Consider the following 7,500-nt stretch of genomic DNA (forward strand, 5'->3'; position numbering starts at 1 on the left):
TGGATGGATGTATGGATGGATGGATGGATGGATGGATGGATGGATGGATGAATGGATGAATGGATAGACAGACAGACAGACAGACAGACAGACAGACAGACAGACAGACAGACAGACAGACAGATAGATAGATAGATAGATAGATAGATAGATAGATAGATAGATAGATAGATAGATAGATAGATAGATAGATAGATAGATAGATAGATAGATAGATAGATAGATAGATAGATAGATAGATAGATAGATATAGGGAGAGAGAGAGCGTTAATATAAACAGAGACGTTATTTTCAATCAAGCGGTATTTTCGTTCCTTTAGGAGCAGAATGTTCTGATCATCAGCGCACCAGAATGTAGTGCTTGGTTGGCAAGCATCATATATTGTGATGTGTTAGCTAAGAGTTCCATGTCCTTCAGACTCATATATTCCTCTGTAGTTGTACCTTGGTGATTCCACAAAACATGGCATCATAATCAGCATTCTACTGCCACAGAGTGGACAGAGAAACCATTTAGAATTTCCCTGAAAAAGAAAAAAAGCATACTTAGGCAGAGCTTTGTGGACAGGAAGGACATTAGAGCAAGTGAGGAATAAGCACTGCTTTTGTTAATTTACATAGGCAGAACAGAGACTGCTGGGAAAAGCCTGAAATTAAAGGCACAGAAAATGCCTGCTTCTGGAGAGAACACTAAGAAGCATTGAAAGTTTTTCCTCTGACCCTGGCCACTCTTAAGAGGAATCCTATGATAGTCAGCAGGACCCACCCTAAAAAGGAAGGGACAGCCATTTGGACCCTTTCCACCTTTCCTATATCTCGCCTGATCGAGCCTCATTGAGCGCTGATTGAGCGGATAAGCACATAAGCACATGTACTTCTCATTTTGGGAAGGCATTGCTTAGCTTGTTACCAACAGCTCAGTTATGTTATGATGTTAGAGGCTATGCAAGGAATGCTTTAGTCCTGCATTAGGCAGTTTTTATTGCTTCTTGCATTCAAGAGATAGATAATTAGCCAGAATCTGTGGCCCAGCTATTCACCTTGGCATTCCGATTTGCACAAAGGGAATCAGTATTGGAGAGAAAAGGCAAAATGTGTTTCTTATGTTGTTATGAACAGCTTTTTATTCTTTCTCTTTAGGCTCTAGCCAATGCAGAAATATTTAAATAACGGCTGACTTCCTGTAAGACGTGTCCAATGCTGAGACAAAATAAAAGGGGACACTTACAAATGATAGTGCTATCGTTTGAGAAAGGGTAAGTTGACACTGAATTTCCTGTGAATTCACAGACCAAGCATGAAAAAGACCCCAGCATGATCTTCATTGCGGGCTTAGAGCTGGTGTTACCTTTTCAGAGGTGAGGGTCTTTCAACAGCTCGTTGGTCTAGGGGTATGATTCTCGCTTAGGGTGCGAGAGGTCCCGGCTTCAAATCCCGGACGAGCCCTTTCATTGGTGCTCTTTTGAAGTATGCATTTCAAAGCCAATATCAATTTTCTCTTTGCAGTAGTGGATGCATATTTGCTAGAGTCTCATGCTTTTAATCTTGCCCTGCCTGAGCAAATAGGAAACATTTCTCTTTAAGCATTTTGCAAAAATGCTGAACTTGCAAGGCATATACAAGCGTTCAGATAGGGCTGTCGGGCAGGTTGCATGAAAGAAATCTAAAACCAGATGCCCTTGGAATAGTCTGTTTTGAGCAGTTTCATCACAGAAGAATCACCTGTAGGTATCTGTTTCTGTAGTGTAGTGGTTATCACGTTCGCCTCACACGCGAAAGGTCCCCGGTTCGAAACCGGGCAGAAACACTAGTTATATTGTCTTTGCTGCAATGTTGAGAGTTGCCGTTTTGCATGAAATTGTCCAGGCCCTGAAGATGGGTTCATGCAGTCTCGTTCCAAGAAAGTGAATTCTCTTAAAAACAATAACATAATTGGCATGTGGATGTATCTGTTGATTCACAGACCTCACTTTCAAAAGAGCCCTGCATTCGGTTCAATGCTCAACCAGAACAAGCATTAACTTTGAGAATTGTTGGCACCAACAGGCCTCCTATTTTAGTGGAGTGTTTCTGGTTTTAAGTGCTGAGGCTTGGGCTCAATTCCTAGATGATCCTTCTCAAGGTGATGATACAAATGCATCGTCACCTTTTCGTTTAATGTCAGAATTGTTTATTTCCATTTGGTGGTGTATGAATGCTTTCGACAGTATGGGGATTTTTTCTAGCCTTGCATGAATAAAAGCATATCACTCCTCTTTATGTATTTTTCTAATACATTTATATTTGCATCTCCTCTCCTAGCATGCATTTTTGACTATCTTACAGGCTGTATATATTAAGTATCAATTCAGGGGCGCTTCTACTACTCAAATCACAACTGTTCTATCACGACATTGATAAGCAATCTGCATCTGCTTCTGTTGTGTATTGGTTATCATATTTACCTGACGTTTGAAAGTCCCATGTTTGACAGTGCACGTTAACAAAGAAACCAATGATTTTTATTAAAAGTTGTCTTGTGTTTTGGTTACCTTGCATCAGCCAAAACGTGCCAGAGATGACTTCATTTGCAGTCACTTGAAAAGTAGGGATTCTCATATAAATGGCAAGAGGTTGAAACAAATCCAAAGAAATGCATGGCATATCTATGAGTAGGTGTATGCATGTATCCATATATAAAGATAGATAGAAAGATAGATAGATAGATAGATAGATAGATAGATAGATAGATAGATAGATAGATAGATAGATAGATAGATAGATAGATAGATAGATAGATAGATAGATAGATAGATAGATAGATAGATAGATAGATAGATAGATAGATAGATAGATAGATAGATGGATGGATGGATGGATGGATGGATGGATGGATGGATGGATGGATGGATTTATGGATGGATGGATGGATGGATGGATGGATGGATGGATGGATGGATGGATGGATGGATGGATGGATGAATGAATGGATAGACGGACAGACAGACAGACAGACAGACAGACAGACAGACAGACAGACAGACAGATAGATAGATAGATAGATAGATAGATAGATAGATAGATAGATAGATAGATAGATAGATAGATAGATAGATAGATAGATAGATAGATAGATAGATAGATAGATAGATAGATAGATAGATAGATAGATATAGGGAGAGAGAGAGCGTTAATATAAACAGAGACTTTATTTTCAATCAAGCGGTATTTTCTTTCCTTTAGGAGCAGAATGTTCTGATCATCAGCGCACCAGAATGTAGTGCTTGGTTGGCAAGCATCACATATTGTGATGTGTTAGCTAAGAGTTCCATGTCCTTCAGACTCATATATTCCTCTGTAGTTGTACCTTGGTGATTCCACAAAACATGGCATCATAATCAGCATTCTACTGCCACAGAGTGGACAGAGAAACCATTTAGAATTTCCCTGAAAAAGAAAAAAAGCATAATTAGGCAGAGCTTTGTGGACAGGAAGGACATTAGAGCAAGTGAGGAATAAGCACTGCTTTTGTTAATTTACATAGGCAGAACAGAGACTGCTGGGAAAAGCCTGAAATTAAAGGCACAGAAAATGCCTGCTTCTGGAGAGAACACTAAGAAGCATTGAAAGTTTTTCCTCTGACCCTGGCCACTCTTAAGAGGAATCCTATGATAGTCAGCAGGACCCACCCTAAAAAGGAAGGGAAAGCCATTTGGACCCTTTCCACCTTTCCTATATCGAGCCTGATTGAGCACTGATTGAGCGGATAAGCACATAAGCACATAAGCACATAAGCACATGTACTTCTCATTTTGGGAAGGCATTGCTTAGCTTGTTACCAGCAGCTCAGTTATGTTATGATGTTAGAGGCTATGCAAGGAATGCTTTAGTCCTGCATTAGGCAGTTTTTATTGCTTCTTGCATTCAAGAGATAGATAATTAGCCAGAATCTGTGGCCCAGCTATTCACCTTGGCATTCCGATTTCCACAAAGGGAATAAGTATTTGAGAGAAAAGGCAAAATGTGTTTCTTATGTTGTTATGAACAGCTTTTTATTCTTTCTCTTTAGGCTCTAGCCAATGCAGAAATATATAAATAACTGCTGACTTCCTGTAAGACGTGTCCAATGCTGAGACAAAATAAAAGGGGACACTTACAAATGATAGTGCTATCGTTTGAGAAAGGGTAAGTTGACACTGAATTTCCTGTGAATTCACAGACCAAGCATGAAAAAGACCCCAGCATGATCTTCATTGCGGGCTTAGAGCTGGTATTACCTTTTCAGAGGTGAGGGTCTTTCAATGGCTCGTTGGTCTAGGGCTATGATTCTCGCTTAGGGTGTGAGAGGTCCCGGGTTCAAATCCCAGACGAGCCCTTTCATTGGTGCTCTTTTGAAGTATGCATTTCAAAGCCAATATCAATTTTCTCTTTGCAGTAGTGGATGCATATTTGCTAGAGTCTCATGCTTTTAACCTTGCCCTGCCTGAGCAAATAGGAAACATTTCTCTTTAAGCATTTTGCAAAAATGCTGAACTTGCAAGGCATATACAAGCGTTCATGTCGGGCAGGTTACATGAAAGAAATCTAAAACCAGATGCCCTTGGAATAGCCTGTTTTGAGCAGTTTCATCACAGAAGAATCACCTGTAGGTATCTGTTTCTGTAGTGTAGTGGTTTTCACGTTCGCCTCACACGCGAAAGGTCCCCGGTTCGAAACCAGGCAGAAACACTAGTTATATTGTCTTGGCTGCAATGTTGAGAGTTGCCGTTTTGCATGATATTGTCCAGGCCCTGAAGATGGGTTCATGCAGTCTCGTTCCAAGAAAGTGAATTCTCTTACAAACAATAACATAATTGGCATGTGGATGTATCTGTTGATTCACAGACCTCACTTTCAAAAGAGCCCTGCATTCGGTTCAATGCTCAACCAGAACAAGCATTAACTTTGAGAATTGTTGGCACCAACAGGCCTCTTATTTTAGTGGAGTGTTTCTGGTTTTTAAGTGCTGAGGCTTGGGCTCAATTCCTAGATGATCCTTCTCAAGGTGATGATACAAATGCATCGTCACCTTTTCGTTTAATGTCAGAATTGTTTATTTCCATTTGGTGGTGTATGAATGCTTTCGACAGTATGGGGATTTTTTCTAGCCTTGCATGAATAAAAGCATATCACTCCTCTTTATGTATTTTTCTAATACATTTATATTTGCATCTCCTCTCCTAGCATGCATTTTTGACTATCTTACAGGCTGTATATAATAAGTATCAATTCAGGGGCGCTTCTTCTACTCAAATCACAACTGTTCTATCACGATATTGATAAGCAATCTGCATCTGCTTCTGTTGTGTATTGGTTATCATATTTACCTGACGTGTGAAAGTCCCATGTTGGACAGTGCACGTTAACAAAGAAACCAATGATTTTTATTAAAAGTTGTCTTGTGTTTTGGTTACCTTGCATCAGCCAAACCGTGCCAGAGATTACTTCATTTGCAGTCACTTGAAAAGTAGGGATTCTCAAATAAATGGCAAGAGGTTGAAACAAATCCAAAGAAATGCATGGCATATCTATGTGTAGGTGTATGCATGTATCCATATATAAAGATAGATAGATAGATAGATAGATAGATAGATAGATAGATAGATAGATAGATAGATAGATAGATAGATAGATAGATAGATAGATAGATAGATAGATAGATAAATAGATAGATGGGTGATGGATGGATGTATGGATGGATGGATGGATGGATGGATGGATGGATGGATGAATGGATAGACAGACAGACAGACAGACAGACAGACAGACAGACAGACAGACAGACAGACAGACAGACAGACAGATAGATAGATAGATAGATAGATAGATAGATAGATAGATAGATAGATAGATAGATAGATAGATAGATAGATAGATAGATAGATAGATAGATAGATAGATAGATAGATAGATAGATAGATAGATAGATAGATAGATAGATAGATAGATAGATAGATAGATAGATAGATAGATAGATAGATAGATAGATAGATAGATAGATAGATAGATATAGGGAGAGAGAGAGCGTTAATATAAACAGAGACGTTATTTTCAATCAAGCGGTATTTTCTTTCCTTTAGGAGCAGAATGTTCTGATCATCAGCGCACCAGAATGTAGTGCTTGGTTGGCAAGCATCATATATTGTGATGTGTTAGCTAAGAGTTCCATGTCCTTCAGACTCATATATTCCTCTGTAGTTGTACCTTGGTGATTCCACAAAACATGGCATCATAATCAGCATTCTACTGCCACAGAGTGGACAGAGAAACCATTTAGAATTTCCCTGAAAAAGAAAAAAAGCATACTTAGGCAGAGCTTTGTGGACAGGAAGGACATTAGAGCAAGTGAGGAATAAGCACTGCTTTTGTTAATTTACATAGGCAGAACAGAGACTGCTGGGAAAAGCCTGAAATTAAAGGCACAGAAAATGCCTGCTTCTGGAGAGAACACTAAGAAGCATTGAAAGTTTTTCCTCTGACCCTGGCCACTCTTAAGAGGAATCCTATGATAGTCAGCAGGACCCACCCTAAAAAGGAAGGGACAGCCATTTGGACCCTTTCCACCTTTCCTATATCTCGCCTGATCGAGCCTCATTGAGCGCTGATTGAGCGGATAAGCACATAAGCACATGTACTTCTCATTTTGGGAAGGCATTGCTTAGCTTGTTACCAGCAGCTCAGTTATGTTATGATGTTAGAGGCTATGCAAGGAATGCTTTAGTCCTGCATTAGGCAGTTTTTATTGCTTCTTGCATTCAAGAGATAGATAATTAGCCAGAATCTGTGGCCCAGCTATTCACCTTGGCATTCCGTATTGCACAAAGGGAATCAGTATTGGAGAGAAAAGGCAAAATGTGTTTCTTATGTTGTTATGAACAGCTTTTTATTCTTTCTCTTTAGGCTCTAGCCAATGCAGAAATATATAAATAACGGCTGACTTCCTGTAAGACGTGTCCAATGCTGAGACAAAATAAAAGGGGACATTTACAAATGATAGTGCTATCGTTTGAGAAAGGGTAAGTTGACACTGAATTTCCTGTGAATTCACAGACCAAGCATGAAAAAGACCCCAGCATGATCTTCATTGCGGGCTTAGAGCTGGTGTTACCTTTTCAGAGGTGAGGGTCTTTCAACGGCTCGTTGGTCTAGGGGTATGATTCTCGCTTAGGATGCGAGAGGTCCCGGGTTCAAATCCCGGACGAGCCCTTTCATTGGTGCTCTTTTGAAGTATGCATTTCAAAGCCAATATCAATTTTCTCTTTGCAGTAGTGGATGCATATTTGCTAGAGTCTCATGCTTTTAATCTTGCCCTGCCTGAGCAAATAGGAAACATTTCTCTTTAAGCATTTTGCAAAAATGCTGAACTTGCAAGGCATATACAAGCGTTCAGATAGGGCTGTCGGGCAGGTTGCATGAAAGAAATCTAAAACCAGATGCCCTTGGAATAGTCTGTTTTGAGCAGTTTCATCAAAGAAGAATCAC

At 39.7% G+C, this 7,500-nt stretch overlaps 3 non-coding genes across 3 annotated transcripts; all 3 read left to right on the forward strand.

Moving 5' to 3' along the window:
• Positions 1-1,734: 1,734 nt before the first annotated feature.
• TRNAV-CAC (transfer RNA valine (anticodon CAC)) lies at positions 1,735-1,807 on the forward strand. The gene has a single exon. It is a non-coding gene; the product is annotated as a tRNA-Val (tRNA).
• A 2,827-nt stretch (positions 1,808-4,634) lies between these two features.
• Positions 4,635-4,707, forward strand: TRNAV-CAC (transfer RNA valine (anticodon CAC)). Its single transcript has one exon. It is a non-coding gene; the product is annotated as a tRNA-Val (tRNA).
• A 2,445-nt stretch (positions 4,708-7,152) lies between these two features.
• TRNAP-AGG (transfer RNA proline (anticodon AGG)) lies at positions 7,153-7,224 on the forward strand. The gene has a single exon. It is a non-coding gene; the product is annotated as a tRNA-Pro (tRNA).
• The last annotated feature ends 276 nt before the right edge of the window (positions 7,225-7,500 follow it).

This window comes from Lissotriton helveticus, chromosome 8, assembly GCF_964261635.1.
Source record: "Lissotriton helveticus chromosome 8, aLisHel1.1, whole genome shotgun sequence".
Classification (NCBI taxonomy): Eukaryota; Metazoa; Chordata; class Amphibia; order Caudata; family Salamandridae; genus Lissotriton; species Lissotriton helveticus.